The 14,674-nt window shown below is 40.9% G+C and overlaps 1 protein-coding gene across 3 annotated transcripts in view; it reads right to left on the bottom strand.

Annotated features, from left to right (window-relative positions):
* The window catches only part of HELZ (helicase with zinc finger), a 154,873-nt gene extending 140,610 nt beyond the window's left edge, over window positions 1-14,263 (bottom strand). For all 3 annotated transcript variants that reach the window (XM_082678006.1, XM_082678007.1, XM_082678008.1), the window contains exons 1-3: window positions 14,231-14,263; window positions 12,860-12,915; window positions 8,877-8,933 (exon numbers count right to left, since the gene is read on the bottom strand). The gene's annotated coding sequence lies outside the window, so the exon portion shown is untranslated. The remainder of the gene's footprint in view (window positions 1-8,876; window positions 8,934-12,859; window positions 12,916-14,230) is intronic.
* Between the last annotated feature and the right edge of the window lie 411 nt (window positions 14,264-14,674).

The raw sequence follows: 14,674 nt of genomic DNA, 5'->3' as shown, positions 1-14,674 counted from the left end.
AAGTCAGTAATTTGCCTTTAGTCAGTAATTTGCCTCATACATTATTATTTTCCCTGTGGAAACCCAATTATTATCCTGAAAACAAGACCACTTTAGAAAGTAAATGCATTGTGACAAAAGAAAGAAAAAGCAGATTGATACATTATTAAAATAACTCACATGCCATACCCTGAGGAGTAAGGAAGCCATGGCAGAGCAGGCCCCCTTCTCCTCAATGGACAGCACAGCTGTGGGGAAGACACTGCAGCTAGCACAAGCATGTCACACTTCCTCAGGGAGGAAGCAAGTTACAGACCACTCTAGAGAGGGCGCCCATAAACTGACAGCCATGCTCATTACCCAACGTCCAGGCCACCCACAGGCTGACTGCAACCCAACTTTCCCACCATTCCCACACAGGCCCCAGGGACCGTCAGGCCTCTGAGGCTCTGCCAATGCCCTTCCCTCTACCCAAATATCCTTTCCCTCCTCTCTCCGGACCTGAATCCTGCCCAGCTCTAAATGAACACTTCAAGGCCTATTTCCCTAAGAATGCCTCTCTCAAAACCAAAATTACTTCCTATAGAATGATCTGCCTCTTACTCATCCATTATCTTGGATTAAATACATCATGTAAGATGCCTTATCTGACGAACACAACTATTTTATAAATAGGAGTCATGTTTTATATCATCTATATCCCCATGACAACCATTCAGCTCACTAAAACCATTCAATAAATACTCTAATTGAATTTCCGAAAGAGTTGACCTAAAATAACCTAAATGCCAAGCATTCCAAGAACTGTCCTGAACCAAATTCACTCCTCATTCGAATGCCAATGTCATAGACAGGGATGTTGTACTGTCTTGAAATGTACTTGCCTTTATGCAAAGCTAGAATCTCTGATGAATCTATGGGACACACATGTAAAATATTCTGCAAAGTAAAAAAGCTTTATTTATTGTACTGTGCTTAATATTCAGCCAGACTTGCATTTTTCTCTAAAACTTATAAAATTACTGAGTATGCAAGAAGCATTAGAAGAGAGACTAAGTCTATTGAGAAGAAAACTGGAAGCGAAGGTCATCAATCATTTTCTACTCTGAATAATCTCTTTCATAAAGAGGTAAATTCTCCTAAATTCCAGAATGAATGGAATTCAATACAGCAAAGTAAAATGCTTTAAATACATAAAATAAATATCTTGATGGACCTTCCACCATGTGTTTTAGTAACTTAAATTATTAAAAAAAAAAACTCTAAATTTAAGAAAAGTTATATCAAGAGCTAAAATTGAGATTTTTTTTTCCATCTATTACTTTGATTTTCCTGGCCCATTTTTGAGAATGGTCAGCATTCTGGATCAATAATTCCAAATTATTTCTTGAAGAGAGATTCCTCCCAAGTCATTTAACATGCTTACTAATCAATAAAGATATGAAAAAACAAAAAACCCATATTTATGAAGCAAGCAAATTATATTAAAAGACTGACTTTGAGAAAAGGTTGCTGCTTGCCAAGAAAATTTTATTATTATAAAACATTTTCTGTCATTTGTATTTCTTCATTTTCCCTTCCAGATTATCTGTGTAGCCTTGTAAACACATCATAATCCAAAGCAGTTGAGCTTTATAAATAAAATGTAAATCAACGCAAGAGAGCCAACTGCATAATTAACACAAAAGCATACCGGGCTTCCCTGGTGGCACAGCGGTTGAGAGTCCACCTGCCAATGCAGGGGACACGGGTTTGAGCCCTGGTCCGGGAAGATCCCGCATGCTGCAGAGCAACTAAGCACGTGCGCCACAACTGCTGAAGCCCGCACGCCTAGAGCCTGTGCTCCGCAACAAGAGAAGCCACCACAGTGAGAAGTACACGCACCGCAATGAAGAGTAGCCCCTGCTTGCCGCAACTAGAGAAAGCCCGCACACAGCAACGAAGACCCAACGCAGCCAAAAATAAATAAATTAAATAAATAAATTTTTAAAAAAAAGAAACTAAAGAAATAAAATATATTTTGGGGAGAAATAGGAAAAATTATACATGGACTTGATATCTGATAGTATAACTATTAGTATTACTGAATTATCTTCTTAGGTGTGATAATGGTATTATGTTTATGAAGAAATATGTCCTCATTCTTAGGAGACACATGGTGAAGTATGAATGAAATGCCATCTAAGATGTCTGCCACTTACTTTCACCTGGCTCAGGAAAAAGAAAAATTCTAGCTATTTGACAGAGAAAGAGAGACAAGGCAAATTATGACATAACGCTAACAATTGGGTATTAATTATACTATTCTTACAACTTTGCTGTAGGCGTAAAGATTTTCATAATATAAATTAAACTAACAGTTTTCTTTAACTTAAAAAAGATTCAAAACACAAACTAATCCAGAAGTTATAATCTTCTCGTAAATATATTTTATTTTATGCTGCTTAATTCATCTCCTCCAAATTAAAAAAAAAAAAGATTGAAAAGGGGTGACTTATTTTACATAGTAAGGAATTACAGCTAACATCCAGGAGTAATATTTAGGTTTCCTTCAAATTGATATTGAATACAGTCTTTTTAATCATCTGAGCAGTTTATACTGATCTTGGGCTCATTAATTGCTAACTTACCTAGTTTTTTTAAATAAATATGTTTATTTGTGTGGGTTTTTTTTTTTTTTTGCGGTACGCGGGCCTCTCACTGTTGTGGCCTCTCCCGTTGCGGAGCACAGGCTCCGGACGCGCAGGCTCAGCGGCCATGGCTCACGGGCCCAGCCGCTCCGCGGCATGTGGGATCTTCCCGGACCGGGGCACGAACCCGAGCCCCCTGCATCGGCAGGCGGACCCCCAACCGCTGCGCCACCAGGGAAGTCCAATATGTTTATTTGAATACAATTACCTTATCCCTTAAAGAAGCCAGAAAGAAGATTAAATAACCCAGAAGACACAGTTGGAAACTGTAAAGAGGTATAAGAAATAGAGTCACTGGCAGAAGAGAAGAGCAGATCTCTTACAAAGCTGCATTCCATGTACCCTGCCTGGGTCAGACATAGTTCATCTTGAGCCAAAGATCCAGTAGACACCCATCTGCCCAAAATGCCTTTTTCCAACTGAGAAAGAAGTGAAAATGCTAAGACATATGAGAACATTCGTTGCAGTCTACAGCTAACTGAATTAGAAATCTTTAATACCATTTCTAGTCCTGAAATTCTATTATTCTACATAAAACACCTTTAAAAACAAGTATATATTATCATTTCACACCCATTAGGATGGCTACTATCAAAAAAATAGAAAATAACTGTTGGTGAGGGTGTGGAGAAATTGGAACCCTTTTACATTTCTGGTGGACATAAAATGGTGCTACTGCCATGGAATACAAATACGGGGATTCCTCAAAAAATTAAACACAGAATTACCATATGATCTAACAATTCCACTTCTGGGCATTTCCCAAAAGAACTGAAAGTAGGGACCTGAACAGATATGTATACACCCAAGTTCACAGCAACATAATTCACAACAGCCAAAAGGTGGAAGCAACCCGAGTGTCTATCAAAAAAATGGATGAATTTTTAAAAACATATTTACATACAATGGTATATTATTTAGCCTTAAAAAGGAAGAAAATGCTGCCACATGCTACAATATGGATGAACCTTGAAGACATGCTAAGTGAAATAAGCCAGTCGCAAAAAGACAAATATTGTATCAGTGCACTTACATGAGGTACCTATGGTATGAATGGACCCTATTCAAATTCTTAGAAACAGAAAGTAGAATGATGTTTGCCAGGTGCTTGAGGGAGAGGGGAATGGAGGGTTAGTGTTTAATGAGTACAAAACTGCAATTTGGGAAGATGACAAAGTTCCGGAGATGGATGGTGGTGCTGGCTGTACAACAATGTGAATGCACTTAATGACACCGAATTGTATGCTAAAATGATTAAAATGGTAAATTTTATGTTATGTATATTTTAACAATATTAAAAAAAACCCCACAAGTATGCAAGCCGTAATACCCTCCTAACCCTCCTTAAAAGGAGTGGGACCCATGTCCTAATCCCGATGCAAACTTAAGGAATGCTCACTGCCCATTTCCCAATCTTCCCTGCCCATGAAGGAGAAACAAGAGCTGGCAGGGCAGCGCCAGAGCCAGGGGCGGGAAATTGGTCCTGATGTTCGTCCCAATGAATAAACTCAGAAAAGCCAAAACAGAGGGTAAGGCCCAAGGTGACTGACAGAGGCAGGCCAGGGAAGAGAAGGCAAAGGCAGAAGGAAGGAAATCCTTGAGAACATGGGCAGCTGGTGAGACTGGGAAGGGACACCACAGCTGTGTGCAAAAGGAGGAGCAGAGAACAGGGGAAATCAGAGAAGGGAACTGCCCCAAGGTAAGGAGAGAGCAGCAGGAGAAAAAGAAGAATTGTAAACAAGAAGGGCTTCATTCAAGAAGCCATTCTTCCCAAGTACCAGCAGGAAAACGACTTCCTTCCACTGAGGTGGCCATTTGTAGCTAAAGAAACCAAGAAAGTTGGGGAAGCCTATAGAAAGTTAGGAAGAAAAATACTTGTCAGTGGAAGAATATTAATACACCCCCATCCACAGAGGACTGTGTACTGCCATGTTTTTCATTTGTTTTTGTCTTGTTTCTCCCACAAGAGGAGAACACTTACTTGTTTCGGGGTAATTTCAATCAGGGCCTACCTTTTTTATTTGTATCAAACACTAGTACGCCATTGATGAGCTGAAGCGTTCTAATGGCACAGGGGTAGGAGTACAGGCTTGAAGCCAGCTCCGCCTCAACATGAATCCTGGCATTGTGACCTGAGGCAATCTGCTTAAACATTTGCTTTGATTTCCAAATCTGCAAAACGGGAACAATAACAGTGCTACACTTCAAGGCATTGCTGCAAGAATTAAATAGGCTAAAATATGAAAGCACTTAGAACAGTGTCTGGCCCACACTAATCACTATTAAGGTATTAGCTTCCTATTATACTCCAGACCTAGAACATGAGCTCCAGGAGAGCTGAGATTTTGCCTGTTTTGTTCCCTGTTGAAGCCTCAGGTACCTCACATAATTCTTTGCTGAATAATAAAAATGTACTGAATGCCAGCAACACAGAAGCCCAAAGGAACAGCATCACCTTTCCGTTATTACCAACAACTAAAACCTGCGTCACTTCAGGCTCACAGTTCACAGAGGGTTTTCTACACCTTATCTCAGGTGATTCTGTGACGCTGCCATTATTACCTCCGTCTCACAGACAAACGAAGGCTCAGAAGACGTAAGTGATTTGCCCAGGAATTCTGGCAATTAATACTACTTCTGTTCACTCTAGACCCCCACCCAGAAAGCTCAGAACATACCCTACTGAACTGTTCAATTCTCCTTAACTACAGATACCCAGAGTTCAGGTTCACCGAAACACTCTATCCGATTTACTTCAATATAACTGATGGAGAGGGAGGAAACAGATGAAACAGCATTAGTAACTGTTAAAGTTGAACAACGGGTACAGTGGGACTGATTATACCCTTTCCACTTCTATACATCTGGAATTTTCCATAATAAAAAAAATGTAATTAAGAAATAAACTCTTCACTCCCAACAAGCTCTGCCACTTCCAGCTCCCTATTGAGCACACCTGGGTGCGAGGAAAACACCGCAGAGAAGATTCTCAGTCTGAGGCAGTGAAGAGAGTGCTGGACTGGGAATCAGGCAGCTGCAGTCTACACTCTGCTTTATCTAACTGTGAGACCTCACTGGTCCCTCTAGTTCCTCTGGGCCCTGAACTTCCTCATCTGTTCCTTCCAGGGTTAAGATTCTGATTTCACCTTTCTACTAGTTCCTTAAACTCACAAAACCAAACTCGTCTTTTCTCTATCCTAAACCCCTAAGGCCTGTTCTTCCTCCTGACTTCTGTATTCCTGCTGCCCCATTCTGCCAGCCATCCAACCATAAAAACCTCAGCATCATCTCTGACTTGAGACATAGAACTGACTGTTCGCTTCCCCTCCTACCTAATCAGTCACCACATCTCTCTGTTCAACCTCCAAAATACCTCTTGACTCCACCACCTCCTTTCATCCCCAAGTACACCAACTCAGGCACTCATCATCCCTCACCTGGAGTAATACCAGGAACCCAACTGAAAACACTGTCTCTAGTTTCTCCTCACTGACAATCCATCATATTCATTCTCCAAAACCCAGTCATGACCTCTCAACAGCCACACTGTCCGCTATGTTCCTTCATGTAACCCAGGGTCCGGGTAATTTGGATACGCAGTTTCCGGACAGCCACCTCATTTCCAACACCACCCCTCAGCCTTTGCTCAAGCTACCCTTCCCTCCAGAATGCCCCCTTCTTGCCATGGCGCCTCAATTTCACAGTGGTGCAATTTAAATGCCACCTCCTCAGTTGAAGTGTTAGCTTATATCCCCAAGGGGGCAGTATCACTCCCTCCACTGAACCCCTAAGCACCTTGTCTGAACCCCTCTTACAGCACCCTTCAAATTCCTCTTAGTCCTTTCTTGTTTTGGTGCCCCTACTCTCTCTACTAGATGATTCGTTCCTTGTCAGAGGAAATGATGTTTTATTCATCTTTGTATCCTTCAGAACAGAGCTTCTCAAAGTGCCGTGGCACTGTGGTATGCCGTGAATGAGCTAAAGACGTTCTAGTCAGTGATCCCCTCAGCCCTCCACAAAGCGACTTCAGAGCCAAAGTCCCCACAAGCCAAGCCTCTAGCAGCCTCAAGCAGCCTCCTCCTTCAACCAAGTATATGCCATGATGACTTGAGAAGCACTAAGAGGACGCAACACGTGGTACACACGGATGCGTACTAAACATTTGCCGAACTGAATCTTGGAATAACTCACCTGTTCCCCTTCAACCACTATTCTCAAGAAAATTTACCATCTAGACTAGACTCTCTCTGAACATTCTCACTGAACATGTTCTGATCATCTTTTTAATAAGCACCTGTTTATTAGCTGGTTATACGTGCCTTACCATCCAAAGCCCACATCGATAGTTTACTGATTAAAATAGCAAAGGATATGAACAAACAATTCACCATGAAGAGACTCAAAGAGAAAAATTCAACGTTATAGAACAAAGAAGTACAAATGCCACTTTACACGATTAAATAAGCAAAAACTTTTAAGGAAAAAATGTATTTATATCCAGTTGTGGTGACACAGGTTCGTCTGTATATCTGTTAGTAGTACAAACTGGTATAACATTCTTAAAAAACAGTATGGCGATATATATCAAAAGCCATAAAAACATTCATACCATTTAACACAATAATGCATTCAAAAATTTATCCTAGAGATACAATTAGCCAGAAAAATATACAATATCTACAATAACATAGATTCAAGTATTAACTGAAAACCAGCCAGCAACATAAACATCTAACATAAAAAGATTGAAGTAAATTACTGACGGCATGACTTGATGAAATATTTTGCAGTCTCTCAAAGTGTAATCATGTCAATTAAAATTGTGACAACTATAACATGGAAATGTTTCATAATCTAATAAATAAGAAAAATTCAAATTATATGCATCATAATTAAAAATGAGTACAATAATATATATGTGTGTGTGTGTGTGTGTGTGTATATATATAGATATAGATATATATCTATACATATATATTTTTTTAACAGAATGCCAAAAAGAAAATCAACTGTTTTAGGGGTAGTAACCCAAATACTTAACAATTTACTTAATAACAATTCTTAAATTATTTTGTAATTTAAGAGAGAAAGTTCTACCATACTAAGGAAACTAGGGGTCCCAGGATGCAAACTCGATATACTCTCAGGAAGAGGACCACACCTCTCTTTTACTGCTCACTTTGGCCTTAACTGAGAACGCTCATGCACTTCTTATCACAATGACCTATGACAACCCAGACCCCAGCTTTCCAAGGACCAAGAAACCAGCTCAACTAGTCTTCTGATCACCCCCATGAACCTGCGGGGGATGAATGTGCAAACTACCCTAACTCAAGAAACAACAATGTTTTACTTTAGCAATCAATAAGTAGCCAAGCCTAAGTTTAATTATAAACCCTAAAAGTATATAGCATTGTCTCATTAAAGTCTCTGGGACTAGTATTAAAAATGTATCAAAAAATAATTTTAGCACTGATGCCCCACAAGGACAATATTAAAACAGTCTTCTGTTTTTCTGTAGTATTACCGTTTTCTTAGTTTAATACTGAATGGCCAAGATACTATAATGGACCAAGAAGATTACTAACTGTGAAATAATAAATACTCAAGACTAAAATGTTATTCTTAGGGCATTTCAGCAAAAAACAAATAATTTGAAGGACTAATACAACCATTAGGAAAAAAGTTTAACCTTTTGTTTCCTTTGATATGTTCTTGGCATCTAGATCCTCAAAAATGCAGATATATACAGTCATTCATGACAATACACACACAGTAGATAACAGGGAAAACAAACAATTTAATACTTAACCCGTTCATCAGAGCACTGGGTGATCAACACTCAAGAATGCTGACACAAAAACTGAAGGACCTCTGAAGATCCAATCATATGCAGATAGGTTGAATCCCTGTGCAGTTACTCATTCAAAACAGAAGTGGAAGATTAACCTACCCGCACTTCTCCTCAAACAAACTGACAAAGCGTCAGGCAGTCTGTTTGGAGTAGGTTCACCATCATCCAGTCTGCTCCAGAAGTAGCCAATTCAGTCAGGTCACCACTGCTGCACCAGTGCCCTACTTCCTCCACCTTGTCCCACCTCATCTTGCTGACCAGACACCCTCCTCTAGATTAAGTCTCTTTTGTCTTTTCCTCAGGCATTATCAAGTTCTTGCTTTGTAAATAAGGCTCTCCCAGACCTTACTCACCTGCAGTTCACTGCACTGGGTATCACCCAAATAGCCCATCAGAGCTCTTTATAATTTCTGAAAGAGAGAGAAGGAACCTTTTAATACATACTAGAAAACACCACTGCTGATGTATCAGTTCTGAAGCATTTGTATCCAGTGGTCACAGCATATGGTCTTTTGGTCCACAGTACTTCAATAAAATGTAGCATAACCAGCCAGGACCAAGAGTCCTGAGATAAGGGTCCAGAGATAAAAGTTTGGTTTAATGTTGCTACTAATCAGCTGTGTGACCTTGGGCAAGTCACTTGACTTCTCCAGGCCTCAATTTCCTCATCTGGAAAATAAGACAGACTAGATAGAAGCAGCAGAGCATACTGCAATGGAAAGAGAACGCCCTTTCCAAGGCACAAGGCCAGCACCACTACTTACTAGTCTTGCGACGTTATGTTCGTTAATTCACATTTAACCTAAATTTCCTCTGCAAAGCAGAAATAACAGCTATCTTGGAGTTGTTCTGAAAACTAAAGGAAAGATAATGAGTTATAACAAGCCTATAGTAAGTATACTGTGCATCTCATCATAAAATTCCACAGATGATAATTACCAACATTACTCCCAGCCCTAAGGTTATGTGAATTCAATTTCCAATTATTTATTTCCTTACAAGATCAACAAATCAAAACTTTACCAACCTGACAATGCAATTAACTGTTTGAGTGTTTCACTAACAATTCAATTACAGTTATCTTAAACTAATGGAAGTTTAAGATTATCAATATTAATTAACATTACAGGAAATAAGGGCGGAATCCCTGCCTGACATCTAAACGGGTTCAGTGGCCATGCCTTCCCTGACTTCTCCCTCTGCTTTCACTACTGCCCGGGCACCTAGGCAAGAGAGGTCTTCCAAACACCACGTAACACCAACTGCTTTCTACGGTCAGATTAGGGGGACATGGCTAAAGATGGAGGAAGGAGAGCAGAGGCTTTCTATCTTTTTTCCTACATACACTTAGCACTGCTCCGATCTGTTTACCATAGCATGCATCAGTTTTACATAAAAATAATAATTTTTTTAACTATATTAGTTACACATATTGCCTACTGAAAGGAAGCTCGCCTCACAGGAATATTTTCACCACAAGGAGAATATCGACAGAAGAAAGCAAAAAGGCAAATTCAGATGTTCCGAGAACACCTAAAATATGGCACAGAAATAACAAAAATCACAAACATTCACATGTCACAATGGTTTACTCAAAAAAATTTGCCGTGCATTCTTTGAAGAACCTAATGATGAATCAGAGTTTTGGAGAGTCAAAACAAGTTGAACACACAAATTCTGGCTTTACCATACAACTTCCTGCCCCTGGAGAAACTGACCCAGTACAATTTACACCAGGAAACAAGTTGGTATGACTCTTCAGTAGTACGCTGAAAAACTTTCAATTTGCTTTATACAATTGGTAGCTTTTAAAATAAAGATATATACATATATAAATATACATGTACACATATATATACATATAAATTAAAAATCTTCATGTTATATCTACTATTTATTTTTGAAAGAGGAATATTAACTCTATTAAATTCAGTGTGGCTCAAAAGGATAATCTCAGCCACCGGGGAAGGGACAGACCACTAAGTTTTACGCTGCTCCTAGCCAATGCTACTGAAGCCATCCCGACTACACCCAGCAATTTAAATGAACTACAAGCTGCTGTGGCCACACTCTCCACACATATACTTCTCTCCTAGAAAACAATTCAAACTATTACTTAGAAATCAAATTATATTTGCGTGTATACTTATCCAAGTTTATGGAAATAAACAGCCATAACAATCTGTTTATAATTTTTTAAGTAGCTCCTCCCCACCTCTTGTTTACCGACAAGTTGATAAACTTGGCCCCAAATCTACTATGCATTTAAAACAACAGGCAAAGGACCTTACTTCTTGTGCTGGGCCTGCATTTAGAATCTTAAATATAGTCTGACAGATAATTATAGACTAATTTGCATTTAATATCAATACCATGCCTACTTCTTAAACAGAGAACAAAAATGCATGTGTAAGATCTGGTCTACTTATTTGTAGGTCCCTCTGCAATATTCTTAGCCTTTCATGAATATGCTCTATATTTTTAAACTACACAAGGCCTTTGCAAGTAGGAATGATTTCCCCTGTTATTTTGGCATCACTCCCTTCTCCAGTAAAACACTGGACTGTCCATAAATGTATACAGACTTTAAAACAATGTAGATTGAATACTTATGGTATTAGAAATGAAACTTCTTGCTAACAACTGCAAAAATCAAGCACACCAGCTGACAGAGGCACTTACTGACTCCCCAAAACTCCCGCCTTACCTAAAAATAGTGTCCCAGCTTCCCAGCCAAAAGGACAGACTAAAAAAGCTGTGTCTTCATTCAGCTCAAAGACACAGACCCCGCTTCACCACAAACTTCAATACTATGGCATTTCCCATTTTAGAATGCTTCGTGTGACAACCTGTTCGGTGGCCAACCACCAACTTCACTTTGAAGTGAATACTAACACTTCACATGGTCTACATGTGTGAAAATTGTGGAAAATGTCTTGACACAGCTCAGGCCAAACAACACTAGCCACACAAGATTACCTATTTCTAAATATTCCCTTTTGGATTATAAACAAACATCTCCATAGGCCCAAAAGTAGATCATTGGTTCTTTCCACAAAGTAATATGTATTAAAAAAAAAAAAGATAAAAGGTACAGTTTGGGAGGTCTAAGGCATGAATATGCCTCCATCTGTAAGCTGAAAATAAATAAATTTTAAAATCCATATTTGCTCTGCTAAGAATAAAAATAAATGTAATACACACAAGCACTTCTGAGTTTCAAACACAAGCAAATGTGGTGTGTGCACTTACAAAAAGATCTTGGTTTATGTCCACCTTCCTCTCCCAAGTTTTTTTTTTAAGGCAAAAATGTCAATTGTATGCCTCAATCTGGAATAAAATAAAGCACAGCTTACTCTTCTTAAACAGATGTGTGATAGAGATGAAAACTTTGTGAGTGGACTTCAAAATTCAAAGGCTACCCAGATGTGTTAAAGGAAAAAAAAAAAAACGCTGCAGTAACCAATCTACCATAACAACTTACATTTTCTCAATAAACCATAGTAAAATATTTTACAGACACACTCACACACACTGTAGTATAGTACATCTACGATGACTAAAATAAAAAATAAATAAAAAGATATATTTTTAAAGTTGAGAAAATTGCTTGTGAAGAATGTAAAATTAGCAAACCACTCTCCTTCTCACCAGTACAGAATACTGACTGTTCATTGACACTATATTAATAATGTTCTATAAATCCAAAGCCTTATAAGTTAGATTAAATAAAGCAACACTCTGAATTCACACACTACATGTGACCAGAAGATAATGACAAGCCACTCTCATCCCTAATAACCTATAACCAAAATGCAACACTATCATTTTTATTTCCAAATAATTATGAGAGAGACAAGCACTGTTCCATTTTTCAGAAAATAAAAGCAGGATGTGCCTGAAATAACGCTTTCCAATGGAAAGGGTGTACTTTACACGAGTCCCACAAACTGCAGACATACAAAATCCACATACACAATCACTAACAATGCAGACTAAGTGATGGACACCAAAGCACAGATAAAATTAAGACATTCAATTAAAGTTACACAAGGGAATTTAAATAGGCAAACTATAATTACCCCTGGTGAAGATACTAATCAAGGATGGCTGCAAATAACACTTGGCTCTGGATAAGCTCCAGTAGCTGAAAAGTTTGGTATACTTGACACAGTTGTCCTCTCCAAATCTAGCCCTGCCTCTACTCCCATTTGACTGAGTGAGTGATTTGGAAATAAAGATGGCCCCATCAAATTACTTAGTTTCAGTCTCACCCTCATGACTTGATTAAAATAAAGAAGGAAAAAAGGTAAATCATTTTTAACTGCAGTCTCACCTTACACATCTCACCAGCACTGTAGTTCTTTAGTGATCAATTACTTCATCCAATTCCTGAGATAAACAGAAAAGTATAATGTGTCTATACAACACCAGTAAGAGACATGATCAGTAGCAAACATTCTATCAGCCTGAAGTGAAAGGGCATATAAATTTCAAATGGAAAAAGTTACCAAAATGGTATACAGTATGCAGCTTTGTAAATGAGTCTGTTTGCTTTACTTTAAAACAAAAACATTTCCTCTCTGTGTGATAAAAGAATAATTATAAAGTGCTCTTAAAATCCAAACATAAAAATGTCATATCTGACTGACCTTACTTTCAAAACATGAAATGAAAAAAAAGGAGAAAAAAGAAGAGATGAAGGAGAAGAAATCCATTCATAAGAGTTTAAGAGGGCAAAATTAACAACTAGCCAGGACGACGCCTTCCTCCCCCTCCCCCCGCCCAACTCCAGGAATCCACTGTCTCTGGAGTTCCACATCTATGAACGATTTGCCTGAAAAGTGTAAGTGGTGAGGGTGAAGGAACAACAATTTTGAGTTTCAAACAAAACCTGAGGGTCTCAATCCAAGAAGAATCCTAAGACCCTGATTTCCAACCCTGGCTGGAGGATCCTCAGCAAAGGGGAGGGTGCAGAAGCCTCAAATAATTTGGGGGGAGAGCAATCAAAGTTCCTTAGATAAAACTGCGGTCCCTTAGCTCAAGAAAAGGGAAGTCTTGAAGGAATCTCCAGGAAAGGATCCTCTGTTTTTATTTTTGTTGATGTGCTTGTGGGCCAATGAGAATTTCCGAGGAGGGGGCGGAGAAAGGGGGTAAAGAAAGTAAAGCTCAGGCAACAGCCCTTGGCGGGGGAGGGAGGGGTGCACCCCTGACCCACTTTTCCCCGCGCCCACCCTCTGGCCCCCGCCCCACCCCGCGTGGAAGTCCGAGCCCAGAGGGGGCAATCGAGCGGGGCGTGGGAGGCCTGCACGCTCCCCACCCCCAGCCGCGACCCGGAGGAGGCGAGCGTGCAAGGCGGCTCGACTCCCCCTCCCGGAGTGCCGTGGGCTGGACAAACCTCCCTCAGGCTCGCGGCCGGGGTCTGCGAGGCCCCCTCCACGGCCTGGGCCGAGGGCTCCGCGGCCCCCAGCGGAGGGGAAGGGGGCCAGGGAGGGGAAGAAGCTGTAAACAGCCCCAGCGTCCGGGCCTCGCCTCGAAGAGCCCCGCTTCCCAGGCCCCGCCGCGGGCCGTCTGGGCCCCAGGCCCGCCCCGGGGCCGCCCTTCCCGGGACTCGGAGGACCGGAGGGGAGTCCGGTCCCCTCTCCGGAGGGCTCCGGCAGCTCGCGGAGCGGTCCCAGCAGCAGAGAAGGGGGAAGTCAGGACTTACCTGTCATTACTTTCTACGCCATCTTGGATCCACTTGTCAACGTCCCCACAAAGCATTATGGGTAAGAAAGAGCCTTTAAAGTGACTCCCCCCCTCCCTCGGCCTCGGACTCCCGCCTCCCGCCGCCGGCGCCGCCCCTCGGGCCGCACCTCCCGCCCGGAAAGTTGCCCCGGGTGGCTGGGAGGCCCAGGGGCCCGCAGCCCGGCCCTCCTCCCTCCCACGTACTGTTTGCCTTTAAAATTCCCCCCCTCCATGTTTAAAAACGTGGCTTTGGGTCTTTCCCGTCGCTCCTGCCCCGGCCTCCCTTCCCCCCACCCTTCGCCTCCACGCCGGTTCCTTGTACCCCGCCGCCCTCCTGTCCTGGCAGACACCCCACGTCTGCATTTAATCAGCCCGAGGTTTCCCTGCTGCTGGCAGCAAAGAGCTGCTCATTGATTTATTTATG

This window comes from Grampus griseus (genome assembly GCF_964374135.1).
Source record: "Grampus griseus genome assembly, chromosome: 20".
In the NCBI taxonomy this organism is placed as follows: domain Eukaryota; kingdom Metazoa; phylum Chordata; class Mammalia; order Artiodactyla; family Delphinidae; genus Grampus; species Grampus griseus.
This window is presented reverse-complemented; position numbering and strand designations above follow the sequence as displayed.